The sequence below is a fragment of the Arvicanthis niloticus genome, chromosome 3 (genome assembly GCF_011762505.2).
Source record: "Arvicanthis niloticus isolate mArvNil1 chromosome 3, mArvNil1.pat.X, whole genome shotgun sequence".
Classification (NCBI taxonomy): Eukaryota; Metazoa; Chordata; class Mammalia; order Rodentia; family Muridae; genus Arvicanthis; species Arvicanthis niloticus.
The window spans coordinates 77,959,716-77,980,856 of NC_047660.1; the positions used below are offsets into that span (position 1 = coordinate 77,959,716).

General features: G+C 47.0%; 2 long non-coding RNA genes across 5 annotated transcripts in view; one reads left to right on the forward strand and one right to left on the reverse strand.

Moving 5' to 3' along the window:
- LOC143441753 (uncharacterized) overlaps positions 1 to 15,820 on the forward strand; it is a 29,152-nt gene extending 13,332 nt beyond the window's left edge. For 2 of the 4 annotated variants that reach the window (XR_013109415.1, XR_013109417.1), the window contains 3 exons: positions 8,774 to 10,345; positions 13,601 to 13,698; positions 15,233 to 15,820. This is a non-coding gene — a long non-coding RNA (uncharacterized LOC143441753). The remainder of the gene's footprint in view (positions 1 to 8,773; positions 10,346 to 13,600; positions 13,699 to 15,232) is intronic. The other 2 variants (XR_013109418.1, XR_013109416.1) reach the window with 2 other exon arrangements.
- A 1,884-nt stretch (positions 15,821 to 17,704) lies between these two features.
- Positions 17,705 to 21,141, reverse strand: part of LOC143441754 (uncharacterized) — a 69,520-nt gene continuing 66,083 nt past the window's right edge. Inside the window, exon 5 of the long non-coding RNA XR_013109419.1 lies at positions 17,705 to 18,320. This is a non-coding gene — a long non-coding RNA (uncharacterized LOC143441754). The remainder of the gene's footprint in view (positions 18,321 to 21,141) is intronic.

Below are 21,141 nucleotides of genomic sequence, written 5' to 3' on the forward strand. Positions count from 1 at the left end.
TGACAAGACCAGTCTCACAGGTAAGAGAGGGAAAGCTCAGAGGGAGCTGGACTTTCCCAAAGCTGTGCAGCTGGGTGTCATAGCCCAAGATCGAGGTCTCAGCGGGGACCTCTTAGCCAGCACACTGTTCTGTCAAACAGCCTGGCTCCCCAACCTTGACAAAGCTGTGGTCAGTGTTCACCTGGGCAGCGGGAAGCTGGCTCCTCTACAAAATAGGGAGCTCACTACAACAGTGTGCCTGCTTGACGCCTGTTTTTCCTGAGATGGGGAGAGGCATCCATGCTGTGTGCAGAGAACAGGGTGCCTTAAATGCCGGGTCTTAGGAGGTAAGGAGGGGCAGTAGTCTTGCAGTTAACATTGAAAAGAGAAGCCAGACTAGCTTCCTGGAGAAGCGAATTGTAGCTCATTTTTAGTCTGTACTGATGCCACACAAGGCTAGACCTGAATCTGGGCTGAGAAGCGTGGCTGCCGTGGTTGTATGTGATATTAGTTTTGACCTGGCCTCACCTCTTCATCTGTGACGTCCCCCATGCAGTGCTGTATGGCTGATGCCTCGCTCCCCCAGCCTCCTACTCTGGAGATTATGTGGACTCTGAGCCTAGAGCCAGCCATGGGACAGGGAGGGCTCCCTTGATCTTGTCTGTGTTTTGGCTTCTGCATCTGTCAAATGGGGCAATAACCATAGCAGCTGCCTCGGATGGACACTGCACACGCATGCTTTGATTCAAGCAGTGCATACCTCAAGGCCCAAGTGCTTGCTGGGTGCCTTCTCTGTGGGTATCATTCCCCCCATGCAGAGGTGAAGTAACTTATTCAAAGCCACATGTCAAACACAGGGCCTAGTTCTGGGTCTCCCTGCTATCACCTTCGACGCAGGAAAGATACCAATGAGACAAGTGCCCAGCAACTGAGAGCAGATCTTCTCTAAAGTTAAAATCAGAGCACTTTTCCATGTGGCATCAAGCAGCTTGACACCCACTGCCAGCATGGGGGCAGTGGGGTAGAGAGTGAACCCTCTGTTAGGCAGTGAGATTGTTTCCTTTGCTTACCACCTGTGTGACTTTGGGTAGGTCAGGCAACCTCTCTGGACCTTGCTGTCTCCATCTTTAAAATGAGGAAAATCTACCCTGCCTTTTCCACTCTCCCAGCTGTTATTAACATTAACCACAATACTTCTAAACAAAGCCTCAGTGTGTTCTAGTCCCCCTCAACCTCCCCCCCACCCCCAGGAGCCTCAGGAAACAGCTGGTCTGCTCAGACTTGTCAAGGAGGAGAAGTCCATAGGGGCTGTTGACAAGGGTGGACCCAAACCCTGGGGACAGTAGAGTGTGGAGTGACTGCAAGAACCCTATTATGAATACTGGGCGGGGTGTGATTATAAGGAGGAGAAGTCACATGACAGAGGTTTCAAAGTCTGCAGAGGGTGACCAGATTACAGCAGGAAGGCCAGCCCCTTCCTACCAAGTTTTACTTCATCTGAGCTAGGTAGGTGATAACGGGGTACACTGGAGTTCCTAGCATCATACCCAGCCTGTCAGGGGCTTATTGCAAGAGAAGATTTAACAACTTCTTCTTCTTCTTCTCCTCCTCCTCTTCCTCCTCCTCTTCCTTCTTCTTTTTGCAAGCAAAACAATGAAACCTCCATAATTGTTTCAGGAGAAATAAACATGCCAAAATATTTAAGTACTAATAAAACTTAAGAATTATCTCAGCATATTTAAATATAGATGTAATTTTACAGCAGGCAATGAAGGCAATTGCCAGCAGAAAGCATTTTATCCAGGCCAGTTAGCATCAAACCATCCACCCCTGCTTTGAGGCTCGGGTGAGGAGAGGGTCACGGAGGGGCAGAACCATGGAGGGGATGGAAGAGACTCCTGGGCAGAAATGCGGGTGCCTCCAGGTGTTGAGTGGTACCATCAGTCACAGGCATCTGGCAAGGAGCTAGGCCCTTGCTTGCCACTCCCTGGCTCCTCCCTGCAATTCCCAATACCAACAGAAGCATCTGTGCCCAATGTGGAGGAATCCAAGATGCACTGAGAGGAATTTGCTTGCCCCAGGCTGCACAACTGGCCACTTGCTGTGGCTGGAAAGAGACACATGACCAAGATACCCCTTTGGAACACCGCTCATTACTACCTGGCCCTAGGCTAGGAATGAGGGACGAGGGTTGACAGCAGGCAAAGTGCAGGGCCCTCTTAAGTTTTGCCAGGACATTTGGTACCTTCAGGCAAAAGGTCTCAGAGATGAGTCCCACGTGCCTGCCTACCACCACTACAACACTTTCTGCTGCTGCGATGCTTCTGCTTCAGACTGTATGTGCACTGTATATTTGTCCTTGTATGTACCTTTGTCTCTGAATCGAGTTTCTTCCTTAATACTGAATTTCAGGACAGGACCTGACAGTAGGTGCTTCAGGCAAGTGCAGTCCTGTGTGTGTACAAATGGAGGCCGGACGCCAGTGTCAGGTCCTCAGTCATTCTCTACCTTGGTTTTTAGGTGGGGGTCTTTCACTGAATCTGGAGCTCCCTAATTGACTGGACTGGCTGGCCATCCTGCCCCTAAGATACACTTTCTCATCATCAAGATCACAAGCCTGTGTTACCACACTCAGCTTCTTACTGGGTGCTGGGGAATCTGAACTCAGGTTCTCATGATTTTGCAGCAAGCTCTTTAACTACTAAGCCAGCTCCCTATCCCTCACTGTGTTTTTAATGTGTGTTTCTTCCGTGGTTAGTAGCAGTGAGAGTCTCAGCATGTCATTACTGACCCTTTGTCTCTCTTCCTTGGAAGAATGCCTATCAGAGCCTTCTTTGTCCACTTGTTAATGGAATTGTTTTTCTTTGTTACTGAGTTATAACCTGTGCCATATTTTAGCATCAGATGAGCCGATTCATCATCTTTTCATGAATGACACAGATGTGTGTGTTAATTTCTGGAACACAGGTACATGTGCTTCCTATTTAACTCTTACAGTAACTTAATGTCTATAAAGCTATGAGCTCAAGTGTGTGTGTGTGTGTGTGTGTGTGTGTGTGTGAGAGAGAGAGAGAGAGAGAGAGAGAGAGAGAGAGAGAGAGAGAGAGAGAATCAAGCATCTTACTCAAACTGATCCTGGCATGTCCCTCATGTCAGGCTCACCATGGTCCATCTCCAAACTGATGTAACTTATTTCCTAGGCTGCTTCTCTGCAGAAGCTGAGGCTCCTCGAGCAGAGCCTACAGCCCCTGTGAAGACCGATCCATTATTGTAATCTGTACTGAAGAGACACCCCAAGGTGAATGATGTCACCACGAAGCTCAGAGCAAGGCCCGCCATTAATCTCATGGTTACAAACAATATAGGAAGATTATGCTGGCCTCCAGCCCAGTTAAGTGGACATTTGGATTTCTTCCAAAACAAATGTGGAGACTGTAAATACAGGTCAGCTGGTTTGCAGGAAGCCAGCATGCAGTCGAAACTGCGCCTAACGAGGTTTTTCCAAAGTCCTACTTTAGAGAGCCTGGGAAGGGCCTTTTTTGGAGCGTGTCTCACTTTCTTTCATTGGTGACACACCTGCTGAGGACTGCCAGGTATCTGGTTAGACTCATGGGCTTAGGCTTACAGGTGGGATGCTGAGGGTGAAGGGGCCAGTGAATTATGACTTGGTTATCCAGAATAAAATCTGCCTTTCAATTGTTTTCATTCATTGACAATTTTATACATATATATAATACATTTTTTCATCATATGCATACACCTCCATTACCTACTGTCATCCCCTCCCAGTCTCGTCACCCCCTCTCCATGACCTACTGAGTTTGGTTATGGCTGTGTGCACGAATGTGAGTGTGGGGGTGTTCACTGGAGCATGGGTACCTTATCCATGGCTACACCTCCAAAGAAAAACTAACTTCCTCTCCAACAGCAGCCATCAACTGCTAAAGGAGTCCCTCAGCTTGAAGTATGGTGTTATGAATCTCCTCCCCCATCCATGCTTGAACAAATATGTCCTAATCTGGAAATCAGAACAAAGCAAGGTTTGGGATGGAGAGATGGCTCAGTGGTTAGGAGCACTGGGTGCTCTTATAGAAAACCGTGATTTGGTTCCCAGTACGCACATGGATGCTCACCACTGTCTTTAACTCCAGTTTCAGAAAATTCAAAGTTCTCTTATGGCTTCAAGGGCTCCTTCATGAACATGATCTGCAGTAACCCACACAGGCTACAGACATCCACTAAATGAACACATAGTTTTAAAAACTGCCAAAATGAACATAAATCTAACTGCTTCCTTCTGGATCTAAGCAGGTGGAGGCTACCACTGTACCACTGACCACGGACCCCAGGGAAGGTTAGGAAGCATAAGAGAGGAGCAGAAGTGAGTGCTGGTGGCTCTATTTGATGGAACACCTCAGGACAGGAGCAGACAATGAGTCCTTTTAATCTACTGTCATCTAGGCTGTGAGAGCAGACTTGTCCCTCTGCATTAGCATGACATCCAGGAGGGCTGAGACTTCACTCCAGATCTTCATGGAACTTATTTAAATGCTCCATGGTGTGGGTGTTTGGGGGGAGGGATGGCTTCCCTAGTTCCACCTATCCTGGGCAGTTGCACACCAGGATGGCTGCATTGGCTCTCCTCCTGATATGGCTCTGGTGAGAGATGGATGCCCCCTCCATATATTGGCTTTCTTGTCAAAGGAGCAATCAGACTTGTTTGCCTCAGCATCAACACAGGGGAAGCAGGAGAGTAAATACAGAAGGAGCTAGAAGCATTGTGTCAGCCTTGTTTGGCTACTGCTGACCTCACCTTTAAGCTCTGTCCAAGCCTCATGCTGGAAATTGGCTGTTCATGGCCTAGGACACCATTCTTGAGCTTGGTGTGCTGGGCACTGGGACATCCTCTTAGTAGGAGAAAGAGAGGAAGAAGGAAAATAGAAGGAAAGGGAAGGAAAAAAGAAGGAAGGGGAAGGAGAAGAAAAGGAAAGAAGAAAAGAAGAAAGGGAGAAAGGCAGGGAAGAAGGGAGGGTGGGAAGAAGGAAGACACAGAGTGGAATGCACATACAACTTCCTTTAACAAAACCTACCTTCTCTCTGGTATTTCTACGTGATTTGCCCAGGCTGCCATGGCTGCCAGTGGCTCCTGGCAGCCATAGGAGCTGTTAGTCCTGTTCGCTGAGTGAATGACTATAATGGAGATTCCCAACGTCTTTACTCGAGAGCAGACCTCTCCGGCAGCCTTGTGAATTACCACCACTAAGATCAATACGAAGACTCCAGCTTCAGCTTTAAGTCACAGGGTGACATTGTCACATAGGGAGGGCATTTTGAACTACAAGTAATACAGATTATTCTTGGAACCAAATTTGGTGAGTGTGACTTCTAGTTCACAGTCATCTGAGATTCTCTCCCCCAGGCAAGTGCTCAGTTCTTTGATTTCCAGGGAAAATGGCCTTCAATGAGCACAACTTATGACTTACCTCAATTCTCAACCCAGGACCCAGATTCATTTTAGTGAGCCAAACGGAGGTGAACAGTGGAGAAAGATGGAGGCTGGGGGAGAGCACACACTTATCTAGCTACTGAAAAATACAGGCTGATTCATGCAGGCACAAAAAACAGTTTTTCTCTCTCTCTCTCTCTCTCTCTCTCTCTCTCTCTCTCTCTCTCTCTCTTAGAAAATTTTAATTCAAAGTGATTTCATTCGATGATCTGGTTCTTCTAAATATGGCTTCAACCACCTCCTGAATAATTCTCCTTCCAGGAAATAAAGACCCTCATCCACCTCCCCAGTACCTCTCGGCTCCATGATTCAGAAAATGAGGCTTGAAGAAGATGCCTAAAAATAGCAAAGAGCCCAGCAGCCCAGCAGGGTGGGACCCAACATCTCGCCACATTAACCCTGCGAACTCAGCACAGTAAACGGGGCTGTAGCCATTAAAGCCTAATGATGTTGCATTGTCTTCCAATAACAAACCATCTTACCAGTTGGTTTTATAGGGGACCAGCTGTTGTTAATTGGGGAAGATAAGCATGAAATGGCAGCTTTCACACCTGACCAAGAGAGAGCTGTGGTGTTCTGGGCAAGATGGGTCTCATCTGCTATAAGCAGGAGATTCCTGAGCACTGCCAGGGTAAAAGGAAAAGACAGACCTCAGCTTTCCACCCTTCGTGTTGCCTTAGAAATGGAAAGGACAGAAGAGGGTGTCCAGTTCGCTTCTCATCCCACCATCACTTCCATCAGCCTGATGGGATCCACTTACCATGAGATAGCATCCGGATTATTCTGCCAATCGTGTCTCTGGAAGGCAAGGGTGGTTCAGAGCCAGGGCCTTATACTCCCATAGTCTTCTGCAGATGCTGCTGCTACCAGCTTTGCATTTGAAGTTCTAGCCAGGTTCTCTATCACAGACAGAGGTGAGAGAACCTGGGACAGACATCCAATCCCAGGGACATGGTCTTCAGGCCACCCATAATCGATGACACAAGAGCCTGTCCTCCACGGTGGCTACCTATGAAAGGCATAGGTAGAGGGAGCAGGGCCAGGACCAAGCCTATGGGAAGGATGGTGCACTAGGACAGGAGACTGACACTGAGACTCTTGGTTAAGAACAGAGAATACTTCAAGGCAGAGTGTAGGGTCTGTGAGCCACAGGACTGACTTCCTACCTCAGGACCTGTCTTTGCTATTCCAAGAGAGTTGGCTGTGCCTTACTCTAAAGTTTAGAGTTTAAAATTTAGGGAACTTAGAACTGTTGGCCTCTGTCCTTTGTGGCCCAAAGGATCTCCATAGTTCAAAAGGCAACTCCAAGGAGTCTTCTCAGTTAACCTCACAGCAGAGGTGTGTGTGCAGTGGGGAAAGGTGCTTGTGAGGGCCTCGCCAATGGAGCAGAAATGGCAGAGCTATGCTGTGCAGCGCCTCTGTTGCACGCTCATCAACCTTAGAGTCCCGTGGCTTCCCAAGACACCTGGAAAAATGTTACAATGGTCCCATTTCACAGATAAGGAAGACTCTATGTTTCAAGCAACTGGCTCACCTCTACAAAATGGAAGATCTGGGATCATATGATTCCTTTTGGGTACTCTTGACAGAACTGTACCAATACTGTGGACCCTGAGGGCCTTGGAAGGCCTTTCACACTGGTCACCAGAGGCCAGAAATTTTGTGTCATTCAGGGAGCCCTGCCAACTTGCCTCCATTCCTCCAGACGGGGAAAAGCACATGCCTCTCTCTGCGCCTATATTTGCCTTTCTTTTCAGCTTTGCTGTGGAAGACGGGAATGTGCGGCATTAAAACATGTACTGTAAATAAACCAAATTAAAGTAAAATTGACTCATTTAGCAACCAGCCTCCAATCTTGCATTAGAGGCAATTGAAGAGATTTCACAGATTTTAGTAACCAGATAAGATTATTATATAAACAGACTTCTGCATTAAGTGATGAGCCATATCTGAAGGAGAATATTTGAAATCAATAGCAATACAGGCTGAGAATTAAGTAATGTGGTTAAGCACCTCTGAATGATGCCATTTTTAAGAGCTGATTAGAAATAAATATGCCAATTGCAGCAGGGCTGATAGCTAAAACTGCCTGATGATTAATCAATTTGGGCTAGGGAACTAGGAAAGCCAATTTGGTGAGGATGATGCCAGACCCAGACTTGTGGGAGAAAGATGAGGGTTGATGTGCTGAGACCCAGTGGTGTGGCTTCAGCTCTGGGCGGAGGCTGGGACTCCCGAAGATGTAAAGGATAAGGAAGAAGACATCAGTGTCCTCATGCAGAAACCCAACTCTGCCCACTGAGGGGCTGGCAGCTGTGGTGGGTGAGGAGGGCTGAGGGCTGGAGCAGGATTACCCATAAGCAGATTAAGTCACTCTCCTGTGGTGAGCTAGCAGTGCAGAGGAAGCTGTGCTGGAAGATACCAAGGCCCTGGAGTCTGGAGTGTCCAATTACCATTCAGCTGGGAAGTGATTGGTCATTTGACTGCCCTGTAATCATGTCTCACCTGGATGATCATGAGACTTCCTGGTGAAGCCAGCAGATGCATTTCACACAGACACAGACACACATACCCATGTTCACAGACATACACATGGGGATGCACAGACACATGCTCAGAGACACACACTGACATACGTGGACACACTCATAAAGCTACACACAGAAACATACATACACAGAGATGCAGAATATATACACAACAGAGACACACAGAAAAAGACACACAAGCACAGACATACAAGCACAGACATACATACAGAGATGTGCATGCACACACAGAGCAAGAAAGAGAGAGAGAGAGAGAGAGAGAGAGAGAGAGAGAGAGAGAGAGAGAGAGAGAGATGCATTATCATCTATCATCATAGGGCATCACTTGAAACCAGCCACTCTCATAGAAACCCACTGCAGCCTCCCCTTGCCTTAGACCAATATACAGACACCTTTGCTTAGGGTTCAAGGCTTTTTGTGGTTCAACGGTCTCTAGTGGCTTCCTTTCTCCTTGTCCGCTATTCTTACCCTGAGATGGCAGCATGCAGGCTTGGGGGAGCACCTCCATTGTTTCATGTACATTGTCTATCATGGCTCTGCCTCTGCTCCTGTCAGCTCTCCCCACCTCCTGTCTCCGGAAACTTCACCCTTTCTCTCACCTAATTCCCCTTTCCTCAGGAAAGCCCCACCCCTAGAAGAACTGGCCATGTTGTCTATTGTCACCATACCGGGACATCTTCCTGTTCCACGTAAGTTCATTCATATTCCCCACAATGAAAAGACCCTTTTCACTATGTAGGCACCTTGGCTGTGGCTGGTCCTGAAGATGTAGGGGAGAACACAGATAGAATCACTGCCAACCTGGAGCAGAACTCAGTTTTACCCTACACCGGTTGTACACTATGGTGCCATTCCAGCTCTGAGAGGTAAGATGGGCTCCTATACCTCACTAGACACAGGCATGTGATCAAATGAATGAATAAACGAATAAATGAATGAATGACACAACAAATGAAAGGTAAGGTGTACGAGTGGAAGGTGGCTGCCACAAAGCAACATTTTGCAGAGTAGAAGGAGCTGGGTCTCTGCCCAGAAGCACAGAAGCTGCCTTCCACAGGGCCGGGCTCCCAGGAACTAGAAGCATTCATGCAGAGGGAAGCCATCTGTCAAAAAGGTTCCCGAAAAGACTTAGAATTGGCTGAGGCTCAGGCTGCAGTGCTATCGGCTGATGGCCCAGCCCCATCACCGACCTGATGTACAACCTCAGGTAGACCTTGGGGAGAGGACATAGTAGTCTCTTTGAACCTCAGTTTCCCCATCTGCCCCCTTCTCCCAGTTTCTCTATGAAGACAGTGGATCACAAACAGCCAGTCCTAGAGTGTTTTGTTAGTAGGAGGAAAACCAGCCCCTTCTTCCCGCATGCTGGCTACTGTCAACCATCCCCTCCCACAGCAGATCATGGCTAAAGTACGGATGCAGCCATGGAAGTGCAAAGAGAAGTAGGACACATTTCTGGAGGGGGATGAGAGAAAGCTGAGGGGAGGGGGAAAAGAAACTGGAGGGATAGATATGTGCTTTAGTGAAGGTTGGAGGTTTCCTGGAAGAGACAGTGTGGCAGGGAAGTCCTGGGCAGTTAAGTCCTTGGGAGAAAGGAGAAACTGCTTTGAGTCCAGGTCTGAGTCTGCAAGGCAAAGTCGCCACATCCCCAAGGATGCTTCAGCACAAGGATGCTTCAAGACACCACATGCTCTTCCCTAACCTGGACCAAATGCCTGTTGCTCTTTGGACGGTAAGTGTTCCTCAAATGCCTGTGAGTTGACAGGTTCGTTCCTAGTCTGTGCTATTATTAGGAGACTTTTAAAATGTAGGGACCCAACAGGAGAAGGTGAGGTCCCTAGGAAAGTATCTTTGAAGACATTGGAATCTGGCCTCTCCCTTCTCTTTGTTTTGTTTCTGAGAAGGAAGCAGGCCTCAGACCTCTTTGTCACCATGCTGGTCCTGTGACACCCCAGTCAAAAAGCAACAAGCATGTACCGAAATCTCAGATTTTTTACTCCTTTGAGTTGACTGTGTCAGGTAACTTGTCAGACAGGAAACTGCCTTATACAGCTAGAGACACCTTGGAGTGAGAGGCCACGCTTCCTCAGAGAGAACGGACAGGGGATGCATCCCTGTGGAGGAAGTGCTTTGCTGTTTCTATTCTGGTTTGTTTTCCTTATTTCCTGCCTTCTTTGAGCCTGTATCCTCCAGCTCCTTGGACTCAGAGCCACCCAGACTATGCACAGACATGGAAGCCATAGCTGGTTCCTGGACTGAAGACTGTTACCCTGCTCAGAAGACAAGGATCCCTAGATGGAGCGGATGTACCCAGGTGAGAAGGGAATAAGCGGAGAACACTACTATTTAGGTCATTAACCAGGCTCAGGATCTCCCAGTGGGAGTTTGGGGCAGGGGCTGCGGTTTCTCCAGCAACCATCTTTGCCTAAGCCACTCATCAGTGTGGGGCCACCTGCCTGCGAGCCTGCTTGTCACACTTCTGCTTGATTGTCCACAGGCAGCATTCACATCTCTGTGTCAGCTCTGAATTCTGTAGGACATGGGGACATGAGTGATGGGATCCATTGGCTCTCCCCATCAGCTGCTAAAGAGAAACTAGGTCAGAGAAGGAAACTCAGGGTAGCCTCCCCATAGTTATTTTCTCCCTCTGCCCTCCCTTCTCACCAGGGTAGTAGCCATACACAAACTCTTAAAGGTCAGTAGTGAAATAACTCATAAGAAGTGGGGAAACTGAGACTGGAAAAAGGAAAGAGACCTGCCTGAGACCCCAAGATAGACCATGTAAGGAGGACACACCAGTGTCCCAGTGCCTGTCTTATTAGTCATGCATTAAAGCATAGCATCCTAATGTCATCCTCTGTCCACAGGGCCTCCCTCTGTCAGATACTGATGTCTGGGAAATGGGCCTATGAAAGCTACAGGGAAACCAAGCCCTGCTTCCATGTTCCTTTTGCATAGCCTCTGCCTTCCCTTTCCTAGAGCCTCTCAGCTACACCTTCCAGTATCGTGCCCCTAGCCTGCCTTGATGCATCTCACCCTCCCTCAGCACCCATGGACCCTGAAGTTTTAGGCTGTCAATGAGGGTTTGCATTGAGATAAAGTTCTAAGCATGATCAACATGATCACACACTTATCTCTGCGCTCTCTCTTCTTTTGGTTTCATCCAACAAAAATTTCATCCTAACGTCCTTGTTTGCATCACAATCCTCACATGGGGTTGGAGGAAGAGGGCTACGGAGCACCCCAACCTTGCCACTCTGTCTAAGTCTTTATGGAGACTTCCAGAACTACAGGACAGCTTCTGCTCCATCTGTCACACTCTTCTTACAGGCCCAGAACAAGCAAGCGGCGGACTCCCTTGGAGGAGACGCTAAGCACCCTGAAGGGAGCCACAGATTCAATGTGTGCATCCAGATGCATCCATTGCTTCCATCTCTGCTTTGCCCCTGGGACTCTCTCAGGCTCAAGACTAGAGTCCTGTTAGCACAGCAGTGATGCTTTGAGGATGGCCGCCCTTATGAAAAGTTTGTCTGTGGCGTGATGAGTCCTGGGATTAACAAAAGTGAGCCCAGAGCTTTTCCCCATGGACCTCTATCCAAAGTCTAATTCAGCATGTGAGCTGGACCCTGAAGGACTTTGATGTGAGGATCGCATTGACTGTAATGCATCCAGGCTGTCCCTTTGGGGTGTGTGGTTACAGCTGTGACATGGAATGCAGAGGCATTTTCTGCTCCATTTCTAGCCTCATGAAAGAAGAAATTCAAGCCTGGGAATGTTGTTTAGTTTTGGTGTGTGTGTGTGTGTGTGTGTGTGTGTGTGTGTGTGTATCCATCTACATGTGTATATCAGTAGAAGTCACTGAACAATTTTATTCCCCAGGCACATTACACTCTTTGAGATGTCTCTCCTTGGCCTGAATGCCACCAAGTAGGCTAGGTTATTTGGCCAGTGAGCTTCCAGGAATCTGCCTTTTCCCACCTCTGGCCATAATGGAGATTATAAAAGGACACCACCATGTCAGATGTTTTACATGTACTCTGGATAATTTGGAGCTTGCAGAACAAGCACTTTACAGACCGAGCCACTCTCGCCAACCTGGAAAGCTCCAACTCCAAGAGACAGTTTGATTTTGTTTGTTTGTTTGTTTGTTTGTTTGTTGTATTGTGCTGTTTTACTTTGTTTTTATGGTTTGGATTTAAAACAAGATAGAAGATTTTCTAGCCCCTAGACAAGGCGTTTAGACTTGAAAGGAAAGGCCCATAAGACTGTTAGGACAGGAGATCACTAACCAGCTTTGCTGAATCAGTGAGCTTCACCTTCACAGGAGAAAAGTCTAGCTAAAAACTAATGTAGAAAGTAACTGAAGAAGACACTCAACTTCAACCTCTGGCCTCTATGTGTGTACTACATATGTATGTGCCCATCCTCATGTACATGGGAGCCAGCCCTCCCCATGCATACATGCATATACACATGAGCATGCATGCACACATATCACACACACACATATGTAAAGTAATTTTTTCATTTTTTAAAAATGTTAGTCTTCTACTAACAAACACTTTGCTTCAGGTCAAGTGTTTAGTACATTTCTATAGAGATGAATAAGATGTAGGCCTGTAAGCCCTAGGGAGAAAGGAGGTGCAGAAAGGAGAGAGCAAGAGAGAGAGAGAGAGAGAGGGGGGAGAGAGAGAGAGAGAGAGAGCATGAGAGAGAGAGAGCATGAGGGGGGAGAGGGAAAGAGGGGGAGAGGGGGAGAGGGGGAGAGGGAAAGAGGGGGAGAGGGGGAGAGGGAAAGAGGGGGAGAGGGAAAGAGGGGGAGAGGGGGAGAGGGAAAGAGGGGGAGAGGGGGAGAGGGAAAGAGGGGGGAGGGGGAGGGGGAGGGGGAGGGGGAGGGGGAGGGGGAGGGGGAGGGGGAGGGGGAGGGGGAGGGAGAGGGAGAGGGAGAGGGAGAGGGAGAGGGAGAGGGAGAGGGAGAGGGAGAGGGAGAGGGAGAGGGAGAGGGAGAGGGAGAGGGAGAGGGAGAGGGAGAGAGGGCACTGTGGAGCCAAAACAGGGGAGCCTGTTCTGTGTTGTGTGAGGGGAGGAAAGGATTCAGGATGGCTGGTATCTCTGAAAAGAGTATGTGGGGCCAAGTAAAAAGAACTCAGCTCCATGAAGGGACCTTCCCAGCCATCTATCTCTCCAAGGCTCTTCACAGTGCCTGTGGTTTCCCATCTCCTTTGCTAGCTTTCTTACCTTCCCCAACTGTGCAAACATTCTCCGGTGAGGTGACTGGGCGGAAGTCACCATTTCAGAAATTTACCAAAGTGAGGCCCAGGAGAGGCATTTTGAGTGATGCATATCACCTCAAGTGACAAGGGGCCCCTGTGAGCACTCAGCTGGTCCTCCAGGGGCCATTGCTCAGTAACAGTATGAGCCACACAAACAAAATCACCCTAAGTGATTTTGCCAGATGCTGGCTCTCAGCTATGGCTCACGATAAATAACTATGTCCACCCTCTAACTCAGTGGGGATGGATTAGTGAGTAAAATTACTGTTCAGAGACAGGGATTTTCTCCTTTCCAGAAGCTTCTGTCATCCCCTGAAGTTGCCCCATGAACATACTACAGAAGGCAAGTGGTTACCCAGGATCAAGCAGGCCTGTGTCCCACGCAAGACTACAGGTATGGGACTGAGAAGTCACAAGGGACAGATTCCATATAAGACACATGTCCCATACAAGTGTGAAGCTGAGAAGTCACATAGAACAGAGAACCAAGTGAGGGGTGCCTGCATCCTTTGAGCATTGACATTAGTCCCATATGCACATCTGAGTAGAGAAAGAGTGTTATTGTTTCCTGTTTACATGGTAGGAAGCTGAGGCTGGGGGAGAACCACTCTGCTGTAAGCAGTCAGAGAAAGCCTGAACCTCTAGTGGGACACATCTGTGTACTTCCTACTTGTCCATCACAATGAATCTGCCAAGGAGGCAAAGTCAAAGGTGCAAATGACCCCAAGGTGGGGTCATTTGAGGAAGGGCCTGTACCTCAGCAAAACTCTTCAAATGTCCTTTTTGCCTTTCTAAGCTGGAAATGGCTCCAGGATGTCATCTGGGCCTCCTGCATTGATCCAGGTCTCCTTGAAAGGTCCCCATTTAAGGACATTCTTTTTTTATTTTATTTTATTTTATTTTTTTTACTATTTTTTATTGGATATTTTCTTTATTTACATTTCAAATGTTAGCCCCTTTGCTGATTTCCACCTGGAAACTCCCTCTCCCATCCTCCTTCCCCTTGCTTCTATGAGGGTGTTCCCCCACCCACCCATCCACTCCTGCCTACCCGTCCTTGAATTCCCCTACACTGGGGCGTTGAGCCTTCACAGGACCAAGGGCCTCTCCTCCCACTGATGCCTGACAAGGCCATCCTCTGCTACATATGTGGCTGGATCCATGGGTTCCTCCATGTGTACTCCTTAGTTGGTGATTTAGTCCCTGGGAGCTCTGGATGTGTGTGTGTGTGGGGGGGTGTTGGTTGATATTGTTCTTCTTCCTATGGGGTTGTAAACCCCTTCAGCTCCTTCAGTCCTTTCTCTAACTCCTGTATTGGGGACCCAGTGCTCAGTCCAATGGTTAGCTGTGAGCATCTGCCTCTATACTTGTCAGGCTCTGGCAGAGCCTCACAGGAGACAGCTATACCAGGCTCCTGTCAGCATACACTTCTTGGAATCCACAACAGTGTCTGCGTTTAGTGACTGTATATGGGATGGATCCCCAGGTGAGGCAGTCTCTGTATGGCCTTTCCTTCAGTCTCTGCTCCACACTTTGTCTCCAGATTTCCTCCTGTGAGTATTTTGTTCCCCTTCTAAGTACGACGGAAGCACCCACACTTTGGTCTTCCTTCTTCTTGAGTTTCATATGGTCTGTGAGTTGTATCTTGGGTATTCTGAGCTTTTGGGCTAATATCTACTTATCAGTGAGTGCATACCATGTGTGTTCTTTTGTGATTGGGTTACCTCACTCAGGATGATATTTTCTAGTTCCATCCATTTGCCTAAGGACATTCTTGTGAAGTGTGCATGACCCTCAAGAGTAAATGAGGATCCAGTTCACAGTCATCCTTTGGCTGTTCCACATTCTTCCAGAAAACACAAAAATAAGTGTACACATAACCATGTCTTTACAAATGCAAGTCAACTGAATTTTTTTCTCTGTAACAGCATCCAGCAGTTCCACCTCTGTACAAGAGAAGTGCAATGATTGTTTCTTGCAACTTCTTCCCCTGTTTCCTGGTTCAGGGAGGCGTCATGGTGGAATGAAGACCATCCTACACATACTAAAGCCATGGATAGAGTCCCACCTCCTCATCTTTATGATTCTTCTTGCCCCAACCATGTCTGTCTTTGCCACAGATGAATCACATCCTTTCAGAAAAGGCTCAATCTGCAGGTTGCCTATCACATCTCACCTTCACCCCCTGACACCCTGGGTTAAAGGGCTGGCCCTCAGATCAGTGTATATGGTTCCAGGCCAAGTCTTCAACTCAGGGCTTCTAGCTTATGAAGAGAATTGATGGTCTAGTGTTCTTCTCAAGGCATTTGTCACCTCTCAGCTCAGCTCACTGCTACCTCCTTACAACCCACTCGTGGCAGACACTTTGGAGGCAGCACAAAGCTGATAGTGAGCCTAGGTGCAAGCCCTTCCTCTCCAGCCATGCTCTCTATGCAATGCTACCTGTGGGACGCCTCATAGTTCAGCACTGTGCTGCAGGGAGATGTCTTAGTTAGGGTTCTATTGCTGTGAAGAAACACCACAACCCTGGTAACTCTTATAAAAGAAAAGATTTAACTGGGGCTGGCTTACAGCTTCAGAGGTTTAGTCCATTATCATCATGATGAAAAGCATGGTGGCATGCAGGCAAACAAGGTGCTAGATGAGGAGCTGAGAGTTCTACAGCTTGTTCTGAGAGCAGCAGGAAGAAGGTGAGACACACTGGCCAGACTTGAGCTTCTGAGACCTCAAAGCTCACCCACAGTGACACAGTTCCTCCAACAAGGACACATCTACTCCAACAAGGCAACATCTCCTTATAGTGCCACTCCCTATGGCCAAGCATTCAAATCCATGAGTCTATCTATGAGAGACATTCTCATGCAAACCATGGGAAGCAGCATCTTGAGGATTACTATTGTGAAGGTTAATTTGTCAACTTGATCAGCTATGGAATCACCAAGGAAACAAGGGTCTGGACATGCCTGTGAGGGGTGATCTGCAGTGAGTTGACTGACTTAACTCTGAGCAGAAGCATCCCATGAACTAAAAGAAAAGGGAAAGGGAAGCTGAACGAACACCAGATTCACTTTGTTCTGCTTCCCGACCATGTACATCATGTGACCAGTAGCTTCATGTTCCTGCCTCCTTCCTTCACCACCACAATGCTCGATGTTCTTCCTGTGAACCAAAACAAAACCTTCAGCTCTTCCTCTGTATTTTGTTGCAGACATGAAGAAGCAGCTACCATAACTCTGTAAAAGAGAACACAAGTACACCGAGTGCATGTACCATTATACCATATGTTCTGAATACACATTTACATATGCAAATACACAGAGAAAGGTCTAGAACAGGGCTTCTTAAGCATCTTCTACTCTTAAACCCTTTTTATCCAAGAAATTTTTATACAACCCCAGTTATATGTGTAAAATAAGTATATAAATCAAACATTGGCTAATAAATCATAAATTTATTTTAATACAATTCTTTAATATGCATAAAATTTTACCCTTTATTAAAAATGAAAGCAAATTTGCATACTAATGAAATGAATGTATTTGTTTAGTTTTACATAAAAAATTAAATTGTAGCTAGATATTCAACATTTTTAGATTTAATTGACATTTCTATTATTGTGTTTATTTGTTTGTTTATTGAGTGTGTGTGTGTGTGTGTGTGTTGGGGTACTTCTGTGTCATACATAAATGTAGAAGTCAGAGAGAGGCTATCGTTGAAGACTGCCTCCTGTCCCCAGTTGGGTTCTTTTCTCCTCCTCCTGCTCTTCCTGTTCTTTATCCTCCTCTTCCTCCTGCTCTTCCTTCTCCTCCAAGAATGGAGTGAACAAACAGAAAAGAATACAAACAGGAGGTACTTTATTGTCAAATTGGAATTAACATTTTTAAAGAAGATTATAAAACAACAGAAACAAAAATAAAAATAACAAAAACTTAAAACCATGTGGGATTTGGTTAAAGCAGGTTTGAACTCTTGGTAGCAGCAGGATGCTAGCTGAGAGCTCATACAGCTCTGGTTATGACTCTAAGCTCTTGAAGACCTCAGAGTGTCAACCAAGTGCCATCCCTTGCAGAGAAACCCACATCTCTAAGAAGTACCGCAACTCTTACATACTTATGGAGCAGTAGGTATCTGACACAGCGGGTGGTTTTGATGTTTGGAGGCTGGAAACTGCCAAAAGAAGGAATTTCCCTTGGCAATAGAAGCCTGGAATCTTGAAGGCTGTAGTGGTTTAAATGAGAATGTCCCCCATGGGATCAGATGTCTGAACAGTTAGTCACTGCCTTTGTAAGAGGCCAGAGAGCTGACTCGACTTCATCTGAAGACCAAGAGAACCCTTTCGTGCCAAGGCCTTTGTATTAGTTACTCTTGCTGCTGTAATAAAACACCATGACCAAGGCAACTTACAGAAAGGAAAGTTTATTTGGGCGTATAGTTACAGGGGGATAGAGTCCATCACAGCAGAGAAACATAGCAGCAAGTTTCCAAGCATAGCAGCAGGTGGCGCTGTTTGGGAGAAGTTTAGAAAGTGTGGCCTTGCAGGAGGAACTATCTTACTGAGGTAGGCTTTGAGACTTTAAAGAATGTACACACTTCTAGTGCATCTTGTGCTTGGTGCTTGTGGTTGGGAATTTGCTTTCAGCTTCCTGCTCCTGCAGCTATGCCTGCCAAGGATTTTGTTTCCTTTGAGGTGGCTATAGCTCCCGGACCACAGGTATCAGCAATGGTCCACTGTGGATCCATTTGGGGCTTGCTTCTGAATTAGAGTTTGGTCATTGAGTACGCAGAAACCTTTATTGTCTCCTAGTTTTTTCTAAATTCTACATTTCTATATGGGCCCCATATAAGGTCTAAACCCAGTTTAAGAAACTGGAGGTCACTAGTCACTAGCTGGATAGATAACACAGTAGTTAAAAACACTCGAGGACCAGGTTTGGTTCTCAGCACCAATATTGCTCATATTTACTTCTGACTCCAGTTCCAGGAGATCCAGTATCCTCTTCTGGTCTCTGGGGATACCTACAAGAATATGGGAACGTACATAAACTCAACAGCACACACATGCATGTAAAATGATAAAGAAGCTGGGGTCTAAAAGCACTTGTTCCAGCTACTCCCTGGTAGTATCTCACAGCGGCCACTGGGTAAGAGGAGCAGCAGTAGGATGGCAGTTTCCCCTTAGTTACAATGTTTTATAAGAAGCAAGTGTCCAAAATTACATTTATTTGTGCAATTTGAATTACTTTTAAAGTGGATGCAAATGGCAAAAGGGGACCTAGGTGCTGTAACAATATTTGTAATTGTAGACCCCAGAGAGTGGCATCTTTCAGCTTCTAGCAGGCTTTGTTTACACTATAGCTCAGGGAGCAAGGTGGTTGCTGGGGAACTCACTTCTCTGGTCCATCAGCACAGAGATTAGAGGAAATTTTAAAGTGCGCATGTTTGCTTTCCTAACAAAAGTAACATATATTCACCATAGATGATTTGCAAAGGACAGGTCAGGACAAAAAGGAAACATTGTTGCCACCCACTCACACTCTGAACCAGACTCACAGTTAACACTTCGATTTAAACACACTGGTGTCACCATGCCTGCCTCTGTTCCTTGCTCATCCCTTGTTAACTTAGTCCTTGAGCCACGAGAGGGAAGTTACGCTTTCGTCACAGGACAAGGACTAATTAGCCAGGAATACTGGGCAGTGCATGCTGGCAGTGTTCAGAACATGCCTGCCCTCACTGCATTGTAGCTGGTATCAGTGTGTGTGTGTGTGTGTGTGTGTGTGTGTGTGTGTGTGTGTGTGTGTGTGTGTGCATTTCTGTGGATACTTTCAGCATGCAAACTTTGGGTATAGGCATCCTCTAGTCCTTGAGGGTGCCACCACTGTGCCAAGACACCAGAGACAGAAGTAACAATAAACTTCAGTGACACATCTCATCCCTACCCCAAAGCCTTCCATGACGCCCTACCATCTGATCTCTTAAAAACAATAGCAGCATACACGAATTATATATAATACTCGGTCTTATCACATTTCATAGTGCATATAAAGTATCGGGTAGTATTCACTGATTTCTCTTCCTAGCCAGTTTTCTTTCCCCTTTAATGTCTTCCTTTCTCTCCGTGTGTGGCCAATAAGTTTATTGAGGGTTTCTCATACAAGGGATGGTTTACAGGATCACAGGCAACTGGTACATCACTGAAGAAAATCTCCCTCTCCTTCTGCCAACAGCTGCTACCAGACTGCCTGTCTGGACTCAGCAGAGGCCAGACCTCATGAGCCCCTTCCTTTCCTTCCACTACAGAATGATGACGTCGCATCTGAGCACAGCTGCAATGCAGGCAAACACAACTGCATCGAGTTCAGGACTGGAACAACATGCTGTCCTAGAATCAGCATTCCACACGTTTCCTCACTTCCTCTGGCTTCCACAGTCTAACTTCCTCTCCTTCCATGATGTTCCTTGAGCTTTGGAGGGGACTGTATTTTGCCTGGAGCCTGCATTCTTTAGCATTGTTTCCTCTCATGGCCGCCCTGCCTGTCCTCTGTCTGCTCCTTGCTGCCACCATGATACTCCTCCCTGAGTCACCCTGACAACTGCCAACATCCAACCCCATGCCAGAACACCTGCCTTTCCTCCCTGTGTTTGTCCAAGCAGTTTCCCCACGGAGACATGTCCCTCTTTCCTTATTGTTTAGGACACTATAGTTCCTTCACTGCCAAGAGCATAGTAGGAGTCAAACCCCACACAGATCAAGCAGTAGACCCTGTGTTCTGGCTTCAATTTATCTCCTCACCTCTACTGCATGTCCCAATGGAGTCTCACTGTGTGCCACTTTTTTTTTTTCTTATGAGATTCATATATATATATATATATACTTTCTGTGTATGTGTCTGTACAACATGCTTGGTGATTGAGGAGGCAAGAAAAGGTGAGCAAATCCCCTGAAATTGGGATTAGAGATAGCTGTGAGCCACCATGTGGATACTGGAAACTGAAATCAGATCTTCTGCAAAAACAGCAAGTGCTTTTTCCCCTCGGCCACCCCTCCAGCCCCGCATAGTACCACTCTTAATATTATTCTTCTGTAAGTCACCTAGCACCTTGTTGAGCCCATGGGTGCCAGCCACTCACAATGTGCCACCTCACTATGAGCTGCCTGTTTTTCTATTCGTAGGTTTGTTTGGCTTCATGAATGTTTCCTGGCCAGGCCAGCTGCCAGACGGCAAGCCCAGGGACCTGTCTGCTGGTATGCACAGCTGTGGTTGTCTTTCCAGTAACTATTCCCCCCTCATTTCACAGCTTCCTTCTCTGCTGATGTATTAAGAAGTACTATGTGCACTGACCTAGGACTAGGCCTCCCTCCTGGCCATGGTGCGGTTGGTGCCTACTGAAAATGGAGAGGATATAGGACAATGGAGTCCAGCCTGGTACCTTTGTCGGATGAGAAATAAAAAAGGAAACAGAAAAGTCTCTTCTCACTAATCTCTTGATTTTAGGAACCAGGATAGGTGGGACATTTGTCTCAGTAGAATCATTATTTGGGAAGGTTTTGGACCCCTGGGTCCAACTGAACCTGTGACCCTACTATCCTCTGCTATCTACTTACTTGTGTTCTGGTTTGGGTGTGACTTTCCTTGTCTACAGACTCTTGTGCTGAAATCTGGGTCCTCAGTGCAGTGATGTTGAAAGGTTGTAGACCTTTTAGAGGTGGAGCCTAGTGAGAAGTGGTTAGGTTGCTGGAGGGTGCTGCTCTTGGAAGGGATTAAGGTTAGTCTCCTGCCATCCTGGTTACTTCCTGTAGTAGTAGGTTGTAAATGAAAGACTGAGCCCACAGCTG